Here is a 23,383-nt window from a genome sequence, read left to right as displayed (position 1 = left end):
TAGTTTGAAATATTGTAGTAACTCATAAAGGAAAACTAATATTTCATTTCACTTCACTTCATTTCATTTCTGAAGAATTCTGTCTTTGTTCAGCTCTTATGAGACAAAAGAATGATTGAGAATATAAGCAGCAACAATTTTTGACATAAGGAGTAAAAAGTATAAAAAAAACAATTCTTGTATGCAACTTTGAATATTATACACATACATTTTTAAGTGCAAAAACTAAAGGTTAACTGTAAGTAATGTCATCTGATAATTCTGAGCCAAGGTATATCTGACTTCAATTAATTGCAACATTAGGAACTGTGACAACTGCTAAACACTGGGAAAGCTTGATGTTTTTTTTTGGTCTAATGGAGTAGTTTTGGAGTGTAACTTTATCTACGTCTGACCCATGAGAAGTCTTGTTGTCTTAAGCTAGTCCATTTAAAAGTAGTTAGGCGTCCGGAAAATCTCTAGAGAGGGAAAAGTGCTGATGCAAATGGTAAATGCTAGAAGCCACCTGTTACAAAATCATACTGTGCTTTTTAGAGTACAGCGGGAAATTGCAGAATTGTGAAATATGTTAATGTAAGACAGGCACATCTCCTTTGCAAACAGTGAGTGTAATTAGAAAAGGTATTCCTTTGCAGATTACATGGCATTCTATACATTTCCTTACACAGGGGTTCTTGTGTAGCTAATTCATTGCAGTGGTTTAGATGGGTAGGACTTGTATTTTATTACCATCTACTGAAATGAAAACAAAATATTCTGACAGGTCTTTAAACTGAAGAAAATATTTTGCAATTAAAATCGTGGACATATGTCTTTCTCCTATACTAGCAAAATAAGTCTAAAAGTATATATATTCTTTGCAAAGGCACTGACCTGTTATCTGCAATGATAGGAACGTAAATGGATGTATATGGAAAAATTATATTGTTGAGGGAATTGTAATTCTAAGCAATATTCGATTATAAATTGTACTCGTTTTTGGGCAGGGCCCTCTTTGCCTCTTTTATAGGTTATTGGTTGCTTTGTATGTAATTCTGTATTCATTTAGAAAGCCATTTTATTGTACAGTGCTGCAAAATATGGTTGTGTTTTTATCAATACAATTATTTTTCTATTTATGTTAAAGTGATTTGTAAACATAATTAAAAACAGTAAATAGGCTGAACTGCACTCCATTCAAAACATGGGGTTGGTGGAAGGAAGGGGTGTTAGGAGCACCTATATAGAAGTGCAAGGACCCCAAGTTGATGCCAGTACCTTAGTGTGACTTCCACTATTGTAAACTATCCCTATTGTCTTAACAGTTCCAAGACATTCACAGTATTTAAGCAAAGCACCAAGAGGAGGAGTGGTATTGCTGTTTTTTGTGGTATTCTAGTAAGTTTCCAAATAATAGATCCAATAATTATATTTATTTTTGAATATTCTATTTTTTAAAGGAGATATATTATGTAGAAAACAAGAATGTGCCAGTGCATTATATTCTTTTAAATATAGAAGGAATGTCCTTAAAAAGTGTTTCTGGTTGATTTACTGAAAATTTCTGGAAAGGCCCTACTAGTCCTACCTATCTGTTCCACTTCCTGCTGTCTCCTTTACCAGGCTGTGCAAGGGAGGGGGGCAGCGGCTCCCAGCACACTGCACTGTAGGACAGGAACCAATCAGAAACCAAGCTGACCAGATAGGGAACTTAAGCCTTTCTTTGTGTGTGTGAATGCAAGCCTGTGATTGGCTACCCCCTCCTACTCGGTGTCTGGTTAAACCAGCACCATATTTTATGAAATTTTGCCTAAAATATTAGGACAGATTTTTAGTTATGCTATGTCTCATTTTAATGTTTTTTTTTCCCAAACTGATTTTGCAGCCTTTGAGGTGGAAGAAAATGCAGTTCTGTGTTTTTCTCATGAAGCTGAAACAATATCCTTGTTAAACGGATCCAGGATATTTGTGGAAAGGAGATATCCAGGGAAGCTGTAGGATATACATGAATAGTGATATTGTAACTTTGTTTTGGGTCAAATACAGTTATGGGTACTGTGTATTTAAAGCACAGAGCAATCCTTCTCTTCATGCTGTATATTAATTTATACAAACGAAGGAGACTCCATATTTGCTTAAACTGAGATATATTAGTACACAGCTCCTTTAGTGATGAACAACATGCCTCAGCCGATGTATAACATATGCAGAATGCATGAGCCAATGTGAGCAGTGATGGGCGAATAAATCAGAATTTCCGCGTTTGCCACCCGCGAAAAAATTCTTGAAACTGCGGCATAAATTCAGTGGCGAAAAATCTGCCTCACCAAAAAACTGGCACACGTCAAAATTATTTGGACACCCATTGGGGCAAATTCACTAAGCGCCGAAGCGCCGAACGCTAGCGTTAATTCGCTAGCGTTTGGCATTTCCGTTACTGCGCAAATTCACTAACGAACGCTGGTGTAGTTTCACTAGTGTTACTTCGCACCCTTACGCCTGGCGAATTTTCGCTACTGACGTAACTACGCAAATTCACTAACGCGCGCAGTGTACTGAACGCTACCTTTTACGCTAGACTTCCTTCGCCACCTCAGACCAGGCGAAGCGCAATCGAGTAGATAGGGATTGCTTCAAAAAAAGTCAAAATTTTTTCTAAGTCCCAAAAAACGCTGGCGTGTTTTCTACATTATGGGTGATAGGCTGAAAAAGATAGAAATTTTTTTTGGGGCTCCCCTCCTTCCCCCCTACATTTCCTGACTCATGGCAACTTACCTAGACAGTGGGCACATGTGTAGGGCAAAATGAAATTTTTATTTGATGTTTTGAAGGTTTTCTAGCCATTTGTAGTGCTGATACTTATTCCTCCATTGAAATTTGAATTTGGCACCGTATGCAAATTTTCCTTCGCTAGCGTAACTTCGCTTCACTTAGCGAATCAACGCTAGCGCAACTTCGCAATCTTACGCTACCCCTGTGCGCAACTTCGGATTTTAGTGAATTTGCGGAGCGCTGGCGAAACTACGCCTGGCGAAGTGCGGCGAAGTTGCGCCTGGCGCAACTACGAATGTTAGTGAATTTGCCCCATTGACTTTATTGCATTTGGATAAAATAATTGGGTGTATAAAAATTGATGCTCACGTCAACCATATAACTACATGCAATTATGCAAGAATTTTCTTTGCACAGGTACAGGTTATTCAGAATGAATAAAACCCAATAGGATTATTTTGCCTTGAATACAAATTAATTATATCTTAGTTGAGATCAAGTACAAATTACAGTTTTATTATTGTAGAGAAAAAAGGAAATCATTTTTAAAATGTGAATTATTTGATTAACGTGGACTCTATGGACACGGCCTTTCCATAATTTTTAGCTATCTCAATAAACTTTTTCTGGATAATGGATCCCATAACAGAATAAATATTTTCTATTGATATAAAACAGCCTGTGAAGTATGAGGTCATTTGTCAAAATGCATAGTTTTTACTAGCACCCAGACACATATTTTTGTTTTGTTTTTAAAAGTACACTCTTATATTCCATTATCATTTTTCTATAAGGACAATATATCTTACATATGGAAGTTGTAGCTAATGATGTATGAGTTTGATCCTGTGAGTAATGGACATACTTTTAAACAACACAGAAACATCATAAATACACAGTACTTGCTAGAAGCAGGCTTCTGATGTGTGAATCATTTGTAGTTAAGTGATTTATGGGATGGAGAATGTGCTTTGCACAGTGTCTTCTTACTGAGTATTACCACATCCTGCTTTCAGATTCCATTCTTTGTAACAATGTAAACTACACTCCCTTCTGAGTGATCTTCCTACCCTGTGAACATCTCTGGCTAATCTTCACTCACTCCCCAGTGACCCTCCAACTGTCTGATAATATATGCTTTACTACATTGCAAAAAAATTAGGTGAAAAATAGTATGTCTTTTAATTAAACCATAGTAATGTTGCCAGAGCCAGCTGGGGGAAAGGACATTTTATGGTGCTCCTTTTCCCCCTAACAATATCACAGCTGTGTCATACTTTCCACATAAAGTCCTGTTTTGGAGCTAAGCATTTAGAGAAAATTAAAACTTTTACCTGCAATCACCCATGCCAGTAAAGCTGAAATTGACTTCATGCCGCGCTGTGTCAAGTAAACATGAAGCAAAACAACATTAAAACAAAAACATTTTTTAGCTCTATCTAAAAGACTGACAGAAAAAAATAAAGATACCTGACAAAAATAGTTTTACTGATTTTTCATCTGCAATTATTATGAATCCTGTAAACCACAATTATGGTAGACTCCTCCCTCTCATTAGTGATCTGCTTCTATATTATGTACAATTTATGTTTTATATAACACACACACACACAGTATATGATAATAAAATCTTCTTCCTCAAAAGTGCACCCTAAAACCTGAGCATAAATGCTAATTTCACTTTGCAACATGTAACAAGTCAGGACATAGATACAGGGAACAGTATGTACATTCTACATAGAAAGAAAGAGTTTCAGTATTTTCTGTACTGCTACTTATCCATCATTGAGAGCAATCTATAAATTAGGTATAAGCCTACTGTCTGGGTAACTAAAGTGACCATTACACAATTCAGAAATTTGTTTCTATGTGAAAGAGGAGTTTAAACAGCACTGGTCGCCCCCTTTTTTAATCCTGCAGAGATGCAGGCTCATAGAGCTCACACTCTGGTTGGGGAATACAATAGTCCTAGGAGGGAGCTCCAGGAGCAAGGTGCCATCTTGCATAGCATGCATGGGCATAACAAGTGAGTCTCACAACTTCAAGTCAAGTCAAGTCAAGTGGATTTTATTGTCATTTCAGCCATATACAGTAATACAGGACACAGTAGAAACGAAATAACGTTTCTCCAGAACCCATGGTGCTACACATAAGGCTATAAGAGGTTTTATCAAGTGTGTATATTTCTATTCCTCTTCAAGTGTGTTCATTTTTTTTTTTCTTGAGGTGAACATACATTTGTGAGGTTTTTTTATGCAGTTCCTTGTGAATATATTCAGTTCAGTCCTTGGGAGTTGAGATGCCTGATGGCTTGTGGAAGAAAACTGTTGCACATTCTGGAAGTTCGTGCACTAATACTGCGGTATCTTTTACTGGATGGCAGGCGGGAAAAGAGATTGCGTGCAGGGTGGGTGCCATCCCTGACAATGCTGGTGGCCTTCTGGAAACAGCAGTGTGGTAAATAACCATGATGGCGGGAAGTGAGACCCCAGTGATCTTTTCCGCTTTCCTGCTGCAGGATCTTACGATCCGATACAGAACAGTTTCTGTACCAGGTAGTGATGCAGTTGTATAAGATGCTTTCAATAGATCCTCTGTAAAAGATAGTGAGGATAGATGGTGGAAGTTGGGCTTTTTTCAGCTTTCGCAGAAAGAAGCGACATTGCTGTGCCTTCTTCACTATAGAGCTGGTGTTAAGGGTCCAAGAGAGGTTCTCCGCCAGGTGTACTCCAAGGAATTTAGTACTCTTGACGATTTCCACCGGAGATCCATCAATGTACAGTGGAGAGTGATCACCACGTGGTCTCCTGAAGTCAACATGTATCCCCAAATGGAGTGTGGGCTCTATTAGCGCTCATCTCTCTAAAAAAACAAGGGTGACCAGTAGCATGCATGACCCATGTAATAAGGACTTTGGACTACTCATATTTCATACATTTAGTTCTTCTGCCTCACAAACATGCTACAGCAAAACTGAAGATAACTGGATCAATCTTCAGCCACTGAAACCTTTTTTTATTTCATAATACAAATAAAATTTAAAATTACATTACAATTGAAGGACATATAAGTTCTCTCTTTGTTTTCAGGGAATTCCAGAGGATCCATGTATCTAGTGACTGCACAGGGATAGTTAGCATGTTCCTACTACTAAATTGAACTTAGTTCCCAGAGAGCAGATATGTAGAGTGGGGAGTGAGAAAGACATCAACAGCTAAAAGAGAAGGATAAAGAAGAAGGGGATCATATCATTTTGCAGCTCTAAGTTCTTCTTACTTCCCCTGGAAAATGTTAAACATTGAAAAAGTTGAAATAATTGTGATGAGGGATGTTCAGCCTTTGATCTTAAATAATCTGACATCAGAGGAATGCAACTGCAAAGGATTACACAAAGGTGTGGTGTGTTATATCAGAAGAGCATGTTAGAGGATATATAATACATGATATTTTATTTTAATGGAAAGGTTTCCATATCTCTCTAAAGAAAGACTTCAGTTGAAATCAGAGCATGTTTACACTATGGGGCCTATTTATTAAACCTCAATTATTTCTGGTCGAGTTTTTAAAGGGGAAACCTCACATTTTTAGAGATTTATTATACCCCAAAGCTGCTAAATATCTGAATACGAAAATACTTCATCTCAAACCTGTTGAGGTCATTTAGAAGTCAATGTGGCAGATGTCCCTGAAGATGTTTCTTAACATTGAGATCTGTGCTGTTTTTGTTCCATAATCTGATAAATTTGAGTCGTCGCAGAGACAATTCGATAAAGTCGAGTTTTCAGAGCATCAATTCAGAAAATTCACTTGATTCAAATTGCCGTATGATTTTGTCTCAACATTTTTTTTAAAACAACTTTTCAAGAAGAATTATTGGTAAATTAAGGGGATTTGTTTTGTTTTTTTATCAGAGTGAGAACGTTACGTTTTAGTAAAAACCCCCAAGCACAAATCAGTCTTAAAGGAAAACTATACCCCCCAAACAATGTAGGTCTCTATTAAAAGATACTGAGCAAAACAGCTCATGTGTAAAACCCTGCTTCATGAACCATTATCATAATAATATACTTTTTTAGTATTATGTGCCATTGGGTAATCATAAAAGAAAATTGCCATTTTAAAAAATAAGGGCCGCCCCCTGAGATCGTAAGATTCACTGTGCACACATACAAACCACATGAAAGGTCACATGAGCCAATTAACAGACAGAGTTCTGCCTTTTGCTTCCTCACTTCTTCCTGTTACAGTTAGTGTTGTAGTATTTCTGGTCAGGTGATCTCTGAGGCAGCACAGATAGAGTCACGAAATGGTGGTTCAAGGCAAGAGATGTAAAAGGGCAATATTTATGTAAATATATATTCCAGTTTGGTAAGATTCTTTAATATGTCATTCAATTTGATATACACTATCTGTTGCTTAAGTATTCATTTTGGGGGTATAGTTTTCCTTTAAAGGTAAATTATAGTAATATTTATAAAGAAAAATAACAGACAGACATATAGATTTATGGCCCTTGAGAATGCACAATTCCAGAAATCTATTGCATTTTGTAAAAGGACAAAATATGTGTGCTCATTTTATATTGCAGTTTATAAATCCCACACACACTGGTTTATGTTAGAGATCTCTGACTAGAGGTGGTTGTTCAAGACAATAGTTGTAGTCTATTTAATGACGTAACTTTTTCTTTGCAATTATTGCTTGCATCTATATGTCTGTCAAAGTGTAATATTTGTTCTCAACTGGTGGTCTTGGCTGCAGGCCCTTCATAGTAAAATTCCCAAGATAAGCTATGTCGGTGTGTTTTCTTAGAGTTATATACACTTATGTATGACGTACAGGACAAAGAGATGAAATATATATAAAAATTATAAATGTGTCAGTTTCAGTAGTGTCTGTTTCTTCCTTCCATCAAGACAAAAGAAGCACTCTTGTTACAATTGCCAGTAACATATTTCTCCTAATGAAAGAAAGTCCAGAAGCACATTCCGCTCAGTCCCACCCACAGAGTGTATTTTAAAATGTGTGTATGTATATCTAGGAATTCTTATTCCTATAAGTGTAAAGCTTCTATAAAGAAAATTGAACAACTAATATAGTCAATACACCATCTATGGTAGGCAAAATATTTCAGAATTTCCAAGTGATACTTGCTATTCTTACAAAAGTGTCCAGTGTTTTTCTTTTAATGGAGATAATTACAAAAAGAGCACCCAGCAGCACCCAATCTGTTTAGTCAGAGTGCAACCTCTGACCGTCTCCCTCAGGAAGGTGCAACAAGGTTCATATAGATGTGGTTTAACTATGCACTGTATATGAATTTATACAGCAGCAACAATATAATTCAATTATTAGTTAAAGTTAAATATATAAAGGACATACAAACTTTAAAATGGGCCCTGCTCATTAGAGTTACAATCTAGCTATTGGTTAGGAAGGGTTATAAGGCATGAAGTGGGGTTAGGCAGGGGTGATCCATGGGCGACTGCTGCTGCTGCCTGAGGCAACAACCCCGATGCCGCCCCCCTCTCCTGCTCCGCACTTTAAAGTTTAGCGTCGGAGCAGGTCAAAAGGTGCTGCAGCGCTAGCGCAACGAGCGAGTACTGCGCTTTCTGCACTAGCAGAGCCGAATTTCCGGTTTAAAAAATGGAAATTCGGCTATTAAAGTTACAGGAGGCGGCTTTTTGCTGCCCCTTGTAACTGGCCGTTCTCTGCCGCCTGAGGCAAGGGGCTCACCTTGCCTCATGGCAGGAACGGCCCTGGGTTTAGGCAAGATCAGGAGCTAATGTTTTATAAAGTTATATAAAGTTTTAATGTTGAAATGTAGAGGTTGTATGGACACAGTAGCATCTCTGTCTATGTGTTATGTAGTTCATGAATTTCTTGCAGAAAAAAAATGTAATATATAGGGATTTTGTGTGCACCGCTGCAGCCAGCAGCAGTGAATATGATAACGTCTTTCCAAGTAAAGTTATTAAAGAATGCAATCATTTTAAATCATTTAAATCATCATATTTGACTTAGTCTTTGTTTTGCCTTATAGAAATTTGGTACCAAGAAATACCCAGAAAGACAGTCTACAAGCAATCAAGCTTTTATAAAAGGTAATTAAAACTACGAGTATGGGATTCATAATCTTTCATACCATTATCCACTCAAAAGTAGCACTTGTTGGGAGCAGCCAACTACTCTGCAGAATACCACCCTGAATCTGGCTACCACCACCCCAACACTTCTCATATTTTTCCTTCCTTTCTAACCCATATCTAATGCAAGAAGGGTCAGAAAAGGCTGAAGAAGCACAGTTGCAGGGTTGTATGCCCAACAGCACCATCAGTCAGTACTGCTGTAAATATTAAATTAGTACAGTAAAAACCAAGATTTGGGGTATCAAGAATTCCAAATAATATTTTCCATACCTGTGTATTAGTTCTGATTACAGAATAGTTTACATGAAGTATCATGTACACCTGGAGCATTTTGCTGCATTTTTTGTAGGTCTCTAGTGCAATATTGTGTGATTAGTTTTTTAAACTGTACAAACTATTACAAGATGTCATTTTTAAAGAAAATTCTAATTTGATTCAATCCAGTATATTCTCCTAAATATAAGTATGTGTTTTTAAAGAAATGTTTCATCCTTTAATACTTCATGATTGGGTTGAAAATGGACACAAAGCTCATGCTTCCAAAGATACTGCTGTAATGGAGTTTCTACATCAAACTGGGTGTTCTTCTTTAAAGGGGAACTATCGAGAAAATGAAAATTTAACATAAGCCTCCTCATAAGTAAGAAACTTTTTAAATACAATCAATTAGAAGTTCTGCATTGTTTCTGAAATAATCAAGTTTATCTTACTATTCCTCTCTCAGCATCTGTTTCTCTTCATTCTTGCAGCAGTTGGGTGTCAGATGAATGATCTAATATATATTATAGGGGGGCTTCCTTTCCTAGCAGATGTATTATAGGTCATAGTTCATTTCAATAACAGTACAAACAAAATCTAACAAAATAACTGCCTTTTGCTTAAATTCTGCATGTAGAGAGACAGGTTTTCTGGTGATTTTAATACATATATATATATATATAATATATATATATATATATATATTTATTTATTTATTTATTTATTTGTAATTGCTCTAATACATCTTCTAGGTAAAATTAGCCCCCCCCTATAAGATATATTGGATCATTCATCTGACACCCAACTCCTGAATGAAGACAGAATGAGGAGAAACAGATGCTGAGAGAGGAATAGTGAAGATAATTCCAGAAATGGCACATCATTTTCAACTGATTGTATTTAAAAAGTTTCTTATTTCAGTAAGATGAAGCTAATATATATATATACATTTTCATTTTCGTGATACTTCCCCTTTAAGTTTTCAGTGAGTGCAGTTAATGACAATCCACATCTGAGTGATATCAGCATATTTCACAAAAAAAGAGTAACTGTGTGCTTAATTTTAAAATAGCAGAGCTGTGCTCAGATACATTAATTCTTTCATCATTTCAATACTGAATTTAGTTTAACTGAAATTTTGCATTGTAGTGTATTAGAGAAGCTATTGCAATATTACCCCTCTGCAGGGGAGTAAATGATGAATCAGAGAGGCAACTTACATCATCACACAATAATAGAAATGTATCATAGCCTCTTGTTTAAAGAGTTAATTCAATTTAATTGAATTAAATTGCTCTTTTTAGATATTGCACATCAAATCTTTAATATTTCAAGAAACATATTTAGGTTAACATGTTGGTAGGATGTAGTTTCAAGGATTTTTTTTTTCCGCTAGGAATTGTCCGAGAAACTCTAATTTTTAGAGGTTTTCGAGGTATTTGTATTTTGGGGGTTATGTAATAACAACCAATCAGGAGGTACAATTTACCTGTCACATGTTTAAAAGCAAGCAACTTATTGGCTGCTATGGGTTACTGCTCCTGGACAAACTTAGTGCCTTTTATTACACATGGTGGTATTTTCTATTCATACTTTTTGTACAGGTATGGGGCCTGTTATGCAGAATGCTTGGAACCTGGGGTTTTCCGGATAACAGATCTTTATGTAATTTTGATCTTCATACCTTAAGTCTACTAGAAAATCATGTTATCATTAAAGGAGAAGGAAAGGTTAAAACTAAGTAAGCCTTATCAGAAAGGTCCATCTAAATATACCAGTAAACCCCCAAAGTAGTGCTGCTCTGAGTCCCCTGTTAAAAGAAACACTGCATTTCTTTCCTTCTATTGTGTACTCATGGGCTTCTGTATCAGACTTCCTGCCTTCAGCTTAAACCTCATGGCCCTGGGCAAGAGCATGCCCAGTTTGCTTCTCTCACCCCACCCCTCCCTTCTCTACTGTAATCTGAGCCCAGAGCAGGGAGAGACTCAGGCAGGAAGTGATGTCACACCACATTAATACTGCAGCTCCTATTCTAAACAAACAGAGAGTTTCTAGAGCTTTTTACTCAGGTATGGTAAAATATTCTACAGAATAAATATGGCATTCTAGCTTGCACTATTGCAGCTAATCTATTGGCAATAAAATGCCTTTGTAGCTTTACTTCTCCTTTAAATAACCCCAATAGTCTGGTTTTGCTTTCAATAAGGATTAATTATATCTTAGTTTAAATCAAATACAAGGGACTGTTTTGTTATTACAGAGGAAAAGGAAATCACTTTTAAAATGTGGATTATTTGGATAAAATGGAGTCTATGGGAGACAGCCTTTCTGTAATTCAGAGATTTCTGGATAAAGGGTTTCCAGATAACAGATCCTATACCTGTATTCGGATATTTTAATAAATGTCATGACATTCATAGTTAAAGAGTTTGTAAGTTGTTGTTTCAAAAACCTCTAAAACCACTCAAATCCGAGCTATCATAAATAGGCCTCCACGCAACAGCACTGGAGAAGCTGAAAATGATTATGGGAATTTGGAGCATGGATTAGTTACTATGGGAGGACTTGCTTTAACAAGGGAAAGTATGCTATGGGCATGGTAAATAAAGTCACTGTGTAAGCACAATTTACTAGCTTAGTACAGTTAGAATGCAAAAGGACTCATCTGATTTGGTTGTTATAGGTTTTTGGACTGGAAGAAAAAACTTTGCATCTGTGCCATGTTATGGCATTTTTCCAATACTGTTCATCAAGCACAAACATTTGTGTACAAAATGCATGAGGAACAATATACAGAGCTATGTTCAGAAAGAATGCAGTATCTGAGGTTGAAAAAAGAAAACTAAGTTTAAACTCCTTTCTTAAATTCTTCCTACATAGCTTTTAGATGAAGCAAAACAGATATCTAAAGCATTGTTCAGCAAGACAAGCATAACAAAATATTTACTCTTTGTCCCCTTAGGCAATGGAAATTGTTGTCCCAGCCTACACATCACCTTACCTGTTAAAACAAATTCCTTTTTAATGTATTGCTTTAATCACATACAGTGCAGACTCAACGACTGACTCCTAACCATATCATTAAAGCTGTTGGCTTTTATGGCAAATTTTATTGCAGGTCATGGCTGTGTTTGCATTAAAATTAGTCTTTAGATCATTACACGGGAAAAAGCGTATTTCCTTGTAATGATAGATCTGGTTACTGAGCCAACCCTTCTGTCCCAGTGAAAACTTGTCACTGTCAGTGATCTAATTCTAAGGCAGCCCAGGTGGCTGGGAGCCAGCATTTTTTAACCTCTTGAAAACCTGACACCCTCCCCTGAGGTGCTACAGAAAACCATATTATTTTGTCTGCTGGCGAAGGAATCATCCTGAGAATTTTAAGTTGACTCTGTATTGCTCTAAGGTCTTTGCTTACCCCCCTCCCAAACTACATTCCTCTTGTGAGAAAACATATCCAGGGAATGTGCACTGATTTACTAATGGTCACACTCCAGATGCAGTGTCCAGTCCTGCTTTCATGCAGATAAACCAGTGTATGCAGCTGTGCCTAAAAGGAAATACAGGTGATATATGTATTACACAAAAGACACAAAGACTGACAGCTATGAAATCAGTTCACATATAAAGACTTTTATTTAAACTTCCAAAAAACATGAGCTTGAAATCAGATGGCCCAATCAAATAGACACAGGTTCAGTTTTATAATTTTAGAAAATTGCACCAAATGCAATATGTACATGTGTGTAGAAGATACATGCCCTATGGGACACTGTAAATGAAATTTTGTAAAAGAAGGTTTAAGTGGCTTCGTGCAATGCTTCATACAAGGTGCAGATATAACCACTTTGACTTCAGTTTGCAGTTATAAAAGTATCTGTATCCCTAAGAGAAAATAAGGCAACGGGGAACAAATTTATTTATTTTTTAAACACATTTCCTAAAACTGTACATTATAAAAATTGTAGTAAATTATATGTTGCTTGTTTGCCTTCTGGCTGATTACAGGGTAAAGAATATAAATAAATACATTTGAAAATGACAGAAGAAGCTATTTGAGTAGCGGAGTCATGGCTGCCCTATACAGTACAGGGTGCAGGTCATGGAAGCACAAATGCATTTCTGAATGGGAGTACAAGAGATAAGTGATTTATTCAGTTTCCCATTGCAACTAATCAGATCTTAGTTTTAATTTTCTTGCTTATAGTATTCTGACCACAGCTAGTTGTTGACTGTTGATTGTTGACAACTGAAGTAGTACACTTGAGCGCACATTTTAATACAGGTATGGGACCTGTTATCCATAATGCTCGGGACCTGGGGTTTTCTGGATGAAATAAACCCAGTTATTCTACCAATATGGATTTATGCAACTTAGTTATTATCATGTTAAATGTACTGTTTTATTATTACAGAGAAAAAGGAAATCATATTAAACATTTTAATTGGATTTGCTTAAATTGAACATGGCCTTCCCATAATTTGTAGCTTCCTGGATATCGGGTTACACAACTTCCTGCTTTTCAGCTCTCTAACGCTGAGTTAGTCAGCAACTTTAAGGGGACCCACATAGGACATAATTGTTCAGTGACTTTACAATTGATCCTTAGCATGCAGCTCAGATTCAAAAGCAATAGTTATGACCCATGTGGCCTTCCCTCAAGTCGCTGATTGGTTACTGCCTGGTAACCAATCAGTTGAAAGAAGAGAGTAATGTTCTGTTCTGTTAAACAGACATCCAGTCACTCCAGCCTTTACACATTACATTTTTGGCTAAATAATATTAGAAACATTTTTCATTTTGCACAACCTATCTTTTTAACCAGTTTTTATTTTTATATGGAACAATTTCTTTAATGGACCAGTAACACCAAAAATAAAAATAATTTATATCACTTGGCATGCATTTTTTTTATTGTATGTGTGTGTATTTTCTCTTATCTTGGCAGTATGCAGTCATATTTTGTATTTTGTCTAAACAAAGCCCCACTTGATCTATAGTGTTCAACTAAAACATATTGAAATGTGTTTAATACATTTTCAAGAGCCACCCCAAATATAATACTTTCTGAAAATTGTGAGGAAGGCTCACAAAAAATTACTATTATATTAAAGTTATTATTATAAAAACATATTATTTATTTATACAGGATAGCACTGACTTATTGCTCAGTGCTGTAGGGCATTTTCATTTCTTAGCTCTAGTATGATCCTGCCTTGGGATAAAAGTGCAGTGGTTGAAATGTTCAGTTGTTATGATATATTTTTTTCTCATATTATAGAAAGTCCCTGTAGATCAGGTCCATGTATCAGATACCAAAGTACCATTTAAAGAGGTACAGTAAATCCTCAATTTTACATAACCTGATTTAAAGTTTCCCTGCATTTTATACAGTTTCCTGTGATCCTACCAATATTTAATGCATAATAAATTTCACAAATTTACATTTTGTCTGATTTTACAACATTTTTTCTCATCTCCTGAAACACGTAAAATTGAGATTCTGCAATAAATTGTATTTTAGAAAATTTCTGCATCCTTTTGTTCAGTTCAGAAGTCTCCTTCATTAATCACATTACTTTTATAGTCCATACTGTATTTCACATGTATTATAACAAGACACAGTAAAGCAAACTTAGTAGCAGTCTACAATACTTAAACTATAAGGGTCAGTTTCACTTATGAGCTTTATTCTACAACATCTGACAGGGATGATAAATGGGCTCAAATCAGCACCATGGCATTTCCTGCATTAGGTTTCACACAACTCTGTTCTTCTCTTTATCTGCTCTTTGGGGTTTTCCACAATATTCTAGTATTCTCACCAATACTGTTGAATTACATCTTATAAGAATAGAGAAATGTTAAATGGCATGTACTGAGCATTCACTGAAGATATAGAATTCCTTTATTAATCTAAATTTTATTCCTTCCTTAACCATTGGAACTGCAGTTTTAAATGTCATGTTAGAGCACCACTCGTGTTTACTGTCCTGTCAACCAGTGTTCCATACATAGACATTTATGAGTAATTAGAAATATCTGCAGAGAAGGGGGCTAGCTACACCTGATTTAATATAGATTTGTTTATCTCAAGAATTCAGCAGTATGTTTTGTGTTACCTTAATGAAATGGCTTTTAGAACTTCTGCTTTCTTGCCCCACTGCCAGACAAATTTTGGTTGTATCCCTTTTTGCTCACAGATATATAGGAAACTGCTGAAACAACATTCACCCTGATACAATTAAAAGAATATCTAGGAAAGCAAATGGCCCTGTAGGAGATATCCCCACACTATGCCTGACAGATAAAGAAATTGTCAACAATTGGTTTTAAAGATTACACTCAAATGAGAAAACACATACTAATGTTTTTCTATTTTCCCTCCAGCAGAACAAAGTAAAATCTAGCATAGTGCCATGGGTGTACAGCAGTGACTTTTATTAACTGCTTTTATGGTGTGTTCAGGGCATCTGGCAATAGACCAATGTAAGTAAGACAAATCTGCTTACAAGAAGATATTTCTGTAGATATGTTTTTCAGAATAAACAGTGAGAGTTGTTTTACATAGCTCTTGTTTAAATAGAATGTTCTATTTCAAGAAAAAAAATGAAAAAATAGCAGTAGGGTCACTAACTGATTATTTGAGTTTAATTATACTCCTGAAATTGATAAGTAGGTAACAGAACCACAGTAATATAGTCACCATCTAAAGAATATTATAATGCAGCAGAAATTTAGAAATAGACCTGAGCGATATCCTGTCCTATATTACATTATCATTTCTTTTCAAAGCGATACTGACACTAAGGGGGTTAGTTATCAAGGTCCGAATTTATCAGAGTATTTCTAAGTTGCTCCGATTTATGAAGAAAAATTTTCGAAAAAATAGGTTCGGGCAAACTTCAGAGCTTTCCCCGAAAACTCTGAATTGTTCGTGGTTTCTGCTCAAAAAACTCCGAAATCTACGAAAAAATCTTAGTTTTCATAGTTTCTTTGCACAGAAACCACAAACTCATCGGATATTGGTACTGACATCAGTGCAGACACTGGGACCTTCCCCATTGACTTATAAGGACCCCCTAAGGGGGGTTATTTATCAAATTCTGATTTTATCTCAACATTTTCTGCTACAAATTCCGATCAAATCCGCTCAGGTTTTTTATGCTTATTTATTACTACATTTACCCGAAAATTTGCTTTGCGAGAAAAAATCTGATTTTCACAATTTTTTCGATTTTTTTTCACCAAAAACTCACGATTTCTTATGCTTTTTTGCCCAAAAACTTCGGGGTATTGCAAAAAACCCAGTCACATCAAAAAATTATTGGGACTTCTGCCATTGACTTATATGCAACCTCGACAGGTCTGAGATGCTGGATTTTCTAATTCGGACTTTTCCATCTGACTTTTAATTTGGGTTAAAGTAGTTTGGTTTAACCCACTTTCTGCTCATATACCATAGACCACTTGCAAAATATATAGCAGGGCAGTGAAATTACACTAACAGAGATGAAGAATTTAATTTACTTGTATGATATTTAGTGGTTCTTTCCTACTCTATCCCATTACTGAGATAAACCTTCAGCAAACTTAATGAGCCTTTAATTTGTCAGATATTTTTATCATAAGAAATTTGGCATGCAAGTGTAAAAAAACAACCTACTGTCCTGGAAAAGAGACTAAAGGTGTTGGGGATTTGATGTTTGCCCAGAGAGTTCCCAGGCAAAGTTTCTCAATGCCCCAAGTCTATGGAACTAATAATGAAAGCAGCAGGATATGATCACAGTTTCCCGTTGCACCCACGGAGTGATTTTCTTAGCTTGCAGCCTATTTTTAAGAAAGGATAAACAAGAAACAAAAAGAAGGAGGGCTGTTACAGGCTTTCAGCAAATTGGTTCAGCAAGTGTGAAGTTTTCGGGGAAAAAATCTTCTTAAGCGTTTCTCACCAGGGTATAGAAAGAAAACACATCATTTCAAACCATCACTCCTAATCCCATATTTACATAGTATTTTGTAAATATGCTATGCCTCGCAGCTTCTATTTCTCGACTGTATGACCCAGTCTTAAACTGAATTTCTACAGGAAGCTTTCAATTTAAATTTATAGACAGTTATTATACCCCGAAGCTGCTAAAAATAGATAAAGTCGAGTTTTCATGGCAACTATTCAATAAAGTAGATTTTTTTTTTTCGGAACAGCAATCATACGATTCAAATTAAGTCAAGAATTTGTGAATTTTTTTGCTCCAGCTTTTTGGAGAAAAATTACTAATACAAGAGTTCAATTCATGGATGGGAGTTCGGTTGGCTCTATTTTAATAAAAAATTTGATGAATTCAAGTTTTAGTAAATAACCCCCATAGCCAGAAGGGAATATATACAACTTCCAGCCTCTGGGTATCAGGCATAGGCATATCATATGACTTGACATCACACCACATTTTCTAAACTGCACTGGCAGGCATACATTCCTTTGAGGCATTAGCCAGAATCCCAGAATGCCTTTGGTCCTCTGTAGCCCATAGTACACTATAGTATAGACATACACTACAAACAAAAGTTATTCATTTATTCATAATCCACTTTCCAAGTTATAGAGGATTTTGTTGGGGATTGGGTGTTGTTCACCTTTGAATTAACTTTTAGTATGATGTAGAGAGTGATATTCTGGGACAATTTGCAACTGTTTTTTATTATTTGTCATATTTCGGTTATTAAGCGTTTTATTCAATATCTCTCCAGTTTACAGTTTCAGCAGTCTGGTTGATAAGAGCCAAATTATCCTAGCAGCCATGCATTGATTTGAATTAGAGACTGTAATTTGATTAAATATCCATAAAGCAATTTAAACTATATAAGAGCTGTTTCTAATTTACATATATACAGAATCTACACACTTCATAAGTATAAAAGCAACATGGGTTTACAGCTGTTGTAATGGCCACATAGGAAATGCTTTGTTATACAGGGATACAGAGAGAGAGAGACCTGCAAGCCCCCAGTTCCTTGGGTGAGATTATCCCATTACTGGGTGTGAGATATCAAAGGCGCAAAAACAAGGGGGGGGGGACACACCAGCTTTTCCTTTCTTTGTCTGCATCACTCCCATGGAAGACCCCCTGTGTAAACAGCATTAGACTCATTCCTGATTGGTCACACTCTGTATCCCCCTTCCTACCCTCTTTTTGCAGCTGCAGTGGCTGGATGCTGGGACTTTTATTTTGTCATTCCAAAATTACAGCTTAAATCATGACAGTCCATCTATTTAGTGGAGAGCACAGGGGTTATGTAAAATAGTGAGACGGACAGACAGAGGTCATTCAATGAAAGATGGAGACAGGGCTGAGCCAAGAGGTAGGCCGAGTAGGCACGTGTCTGGGGTGCAAAGCTGGGGGGGGCACCAGGCACGTACCTCCTCTATTGCCTACCCCCCAGTCCGGTGCCCGACTCTCTGTGGTTTTTACGTCTTCCTGAACTCCTGCGCATGCGCGCGAACGCATGCGCGCGAACGCATGTTCGCGCCAATTTGCACATGTGTCGGGCATGCGCAGGAGCGCAAAATAAGTAAAAACCACTGTCTTTCTTGCGAATGTGTGAATTAGGCAATAACAAACTATAAGAATTTTCAGAGACAGAGGGCTCAAAATAAAAGCTTCAAAGGAAAAAAAACAAACCCAAAAGCAATAGGATTTATGTTTTCTCTAAAACACGCATCATTTCTGGTATGGGTATGGGTATGGGACCTGTTATCCAGAATGTTTGAGACCTGGGTTTTTCCGGATAATGGATCTTTCCGTAATTTGGGTCATCACACCCTAAGTCTATTAGAAAATGATGTAAACATTAAATAAACCCAATAGACTGGGTTTGCTTCCAATAAGGATTAATTATATCTCAGTTTGGACCAAGTACAATGTACTGTTTAATCAATACAGAGAAAAAGGAAATATTTTCTAAAAATATGTTATATTTGGAAAAAATGGAGTCTATGGGAGATGGTCTTTCCATAATTTGGAACTTTCTGGATAAAAGGTTTCCGAATAACGGATCCAATACCTGTACAACAGTACAATCACTAATAATATTGGCAATCACATACAGTATGTTAAAGTGCCAGTGGGGACAGAATACTATTAGCAAGCTTATACATCAAAATGTCAAAAAATCCCTTGATAACTCAACACTTCTCAATAATTTAAAAACTGCAGGGCAATTTGTGACAAACCTCTTTGCTTGATTGTTTCTGGTAAAGATTCAATTTCTCTGAGGTTAAGCACTGTCTTGCTATATGGCAGATTAAAGGGAATTAGACATGAGCCCGTTCAGTTGGAGCATGTTGTACACCATCTGGATTTCCAAATATAAATAAAGTGTATTTTATTTACATGGACATACCTGATTCCATAGGTTGAAAGGAAGCTATAAGAGTCTGCCTGCATTTGCTAGGACAAGTCTTCCCCCTTAGGCTCACAGTGTAATATAATCCCTCCCTCGCCTTGTTCCATTGTGAATTGATGGATTTTGGTATTTGAAGTCCCTCTGCTTTACATAGTGGGTGGTGCACAGATTTATGTTTGTCTTTATGTCTGAATGTTGTGTGTATAGATTGCGCGTCAGAGGTTATAGTATGTAGCAATACAGAAATGGATCTTATGTACAGTTGGAAGTACACAACAGCTTTATCTTATGAGTGCTTTCATTATATTAAACATTGGGGAAAAGGAAAAGAATTATAAATGTGTTAAGGGCACTATGGGAAATAGAGTCTTGACTGGAAGAAACAATTTCTGACTCCTTGTTTCTGTAGTCTGGCAAAGTGGGACTAGCAAAGGATAGACTGTTCAAACGCAATAATTAAAATAATAATAACTAAAATAATTCAAAAGTTGTAATAGATAGATATTGGAAAGTGGTTTAAACTGACATTTTCTTTTATTAAGCAAAAAAGAGAAATGTTTTCATTTTTGGTTGGATATCCCTTGAAACTCACTTTATATAGTTTGTTGAATATCTAGGTATGGTTTTCCCATCATTGTTACAGTTATACTATGTGACACCTTCAAATTATATGACTGAAACATTTCCAGAGACTGCTAATTTAGTACATACAGAATATGGAAAAAGATGACAATTTGTATTAAGTGCCATTTACAAAACCCACTGGAAGACTGAAAAATTCACTTTCTAGTGTAAAACAAATGTGTATTTTAAATGCATTATAAAAAATATCAAAATACCCAAATACCCCTTAACAGATGATATTAATAAACACCAATAAGAGGGTTAAAGCAGCGTGCTTTTGGAAGGGGCAGCCTGCACTATATAATCTTGTTTTGTAATGATCTAATCTTATTGTCTCTGGATATTGCAACAACCTGTGCATATTTATTAGGTTTCGTTGAAGGATATGGGAAGAATACACTGGGCCAAGAATCATGAATTCCTCCCACGACCCTTTGTAGGATTTTAGGCAAATCAAGCTATTAAATAATCCCAAAGGTGTTCTGTTTTCTGGCTGACTGTTCACATTACTCCCATATCCTGATGTTTTATTCAACAATGATTTGGGTTTCCTTCTTTCTGGCATATTAAGTAAGATTTTTCTGTTTTGCACATCAGTTTTGCTTTAGTATTATGGGCTTAAAGGGAATCTATACCCCTGAACATTGCAGGTCTCTATTAAAAATATATCACATATAAGAGCCCATATGTAAAACACTGTTTCATATAAATAAAGCATTTTCAGATTTCACCCTAATTGGCCTTAGTGCTTGCGCTCCACCTCTACTGATTTGGGCCCTCTAGAATCAGGTAACATGGTAGATATTGTGTTTTGGAACATATGGATAGTTGGAGTGAGTGACTTTTGGCAAACAACTCGTAAATACATGGCTTTTTTTGCTGATAGTGTCCCTGTGAATGGACACTAACAGTAGATAATAATTCATACATATGACATACCCAGGACACAATATCCTAGGGACAACATTTTTTTGGGGCAAATTTAAGAGTTCCTCATTATACAGTTAGGCTTCAAGGATGCGTATGAGATCAGGTAACTCTTGTATAGGAGAATCAAAGTGAATTAGGCTTGAACTTTTATGCAGCTGTACCACCACAATCCTCAGTTTTGAAAACAACAAAACTGAGGATACAAGATTCCTGCAGATTACATAGGCATGATTTTTAGGTGTTCCTGTATCCCTTTCAGGCACACTCAAATTTGTGTATATTAAGACTGTCTGCCAGGGAATCCTATTATTATTTATTGATCTTTTCAACTCCCCCAGCCTCCAATATTCTTAAATGTTTGAGGCTGAACATTTTGCCACAAAAATTTATATCAAAAGGTATATGTCCCAAGGCTCATCTTCAGTAAAAATAAATATTTATTTTTCACATTTTTAAAAAGTATTGTGATACATACTGACCCCACATGGCCCACCTTACGTGTTTCGCACTCTCCGGCGCTTAGTCATAGGTATTTTTACTGAAGATGAGCCTTGGGACATATATCTTTTGATATAAATTTTTGTGGGTTGATTGCCTTTTGAACCAGGGTATGTCCCTCTGGCTCTGCCCTCGCTCTTGGACTCCTGATTATAAAACAGTTTATGATAGAAAATTTTGCCCTTGCTCAATCAAGGTTTCTTGTTTATAGCTTGTGCCTTGTGTTATCTTTGGTACTGCTGGACTACACTTCACTATTATAGGAATTTTATATAGCTTTTATATAATAATAATGTTGTGGCCACTAATCTTCTCTGTGTAGCTGCATGCAGTACTTTTCAGTGCAGACAGAGGAAGCTGTTTATTTGAGCTGATCCGCTTCTCCCTGCAGAGAGAATGCACAGGCAGAGAGAATCATTCCATATGCTTTATGTGCTCTTGCCCTTAGGGCGAGGTCACACGTGGAATTCTTACAGTGTGTCTTATATGTAAATAGGTATCTTGCAGTTTGAGTTTGGCCGCCATATTGAAAATAAGCAGTGTATTTCAGCAAACCTGTGGATCTCATAGAGTTCAATAATATAGCGTTTTCTTGGAGTATTGGTGTTTCTGTTGAAAAACTTTTGGCGTTGCATGGCGGATGTTAGCTCACAGGTGCCCCGTGGGAATTGCTATATTATTAACATGTATTTAGATAGCACCAACATATTGCGTAGCACTGAAAAGTAAATGTGATTATACAACTAAAGCTGGCCATAGACGCAAAGATCCAATCGTACGAATCAACGTACGATCGGACTTTCCCATCTCCCGACCCTCCACTAACCATTCAGATCAAAGTCTTTACCATTCCGATCAAATAAGAACAGATCACCCAATGTTCTGCCCCTGACAGCAATCGTACGATACTTATGTCTGACAACACTAGTGACAGTCTCCCTCTGAAAATCGTACGATCGGCAATACACGCAGAGATATTATCGGCAGGCGACAGAAATTTTCTAACCTGTCCAATCGACCAAACGACCGATCTCCGACGGACGAAAAATGTCGGGACTCTCCACACATGGTCCGAAAATCGTACGAATCCACGATTCGTACGATCGGATCTTTGCGTCTATGGCCAGCTTAAATCACATGAATTCTATACATAGAACATATGGAGTTACCGGTAAAAAAGGTGAGGAAGGCCCTATGCAAAAGAGCATACACTCTAAAGGGAAGGGAGTAATACACATGGTGTGGGAGTGGGCAAGATTGCATTTCTAAGCACTTGTAAAATATTAGCACAAGTGCCATGCCCCAGACACTTGGGTGAGTAATCCATTATTTTCAGTAGGGCTTCATTTTGTGCATATTTATGCTGGACAGCACGTTTTTAAAAAAGCAACGTAAAAACGTCATATGTGACCTTGCCCTAATCTTCAATAACTGCACCAGGTAGAGGAAGCAGACCACAAACCTATTTAACTTGTAAACAAGTGAGCAGAACATTACAATTAAGCCCTGCATGGGACACCAAAAAAGTCTTGTCTAAGGTTTTTATAATAAACATCCTTTATTCATTTTTTTCCAGTAGAAAAAATAAATAGATGTAAAATGGCTGAATACACAAGTACAAGGTAGCAAACACAAAGCAATATAAAAACAGAACTTCTGCTTCAAAAATGTCCATACTAAATACTATTAATAATTATTTGTGCTGCTACTGGTCCATCAGTTTGCACATTTAATTACAAGATATTTCATAAGAAAACATACATATTAAATG

At 36.5% G+C, this 23,383-nt stretch overlaps 1 protein-coding gene across 1 annotated transcript in view; it reads left to right on the top strand.

Annotated features, from left to right (window-relative positions):
- The window catches only part of cdon.L (cell adhesion associated, oncogene regulated L homeolog), a 125,941-nt gene that overhangs the window by 16,139 nt on the left and 86,419 nt on the right, over positions 1-23,383 (top strand). The window contains exon 2 of the mRNA XM_018224244.2: positions 8,795-8,855. The gene's annotated coding sequence lies outside the window, so the exon portion shown is untranslated. The remainder of the gene's footprint in view (positions 1-8,794; positions 8,856-23,383) is intronic.

The sequence above is a fragment of the Xenopus laevis genome, chromosome 7L, assembly GCF_017654675.1.
Source record: "Xenopus laevis strain J_2021 chromosome 7L, Xenopus_laevis_v10.1, whole genome shotgun sequence".
Taxonomy (NCBI): Eukaryota; Metazoa; Chordata; class Amphibia; order Anura; family Pipidae; genus Xenopus; species Xenopus laevis.
The sequence above is the reverse complement of the archived record's forward strand: the minus strand, read 5'-3'. Positions and strand labels throughout refer to the sequence as shown.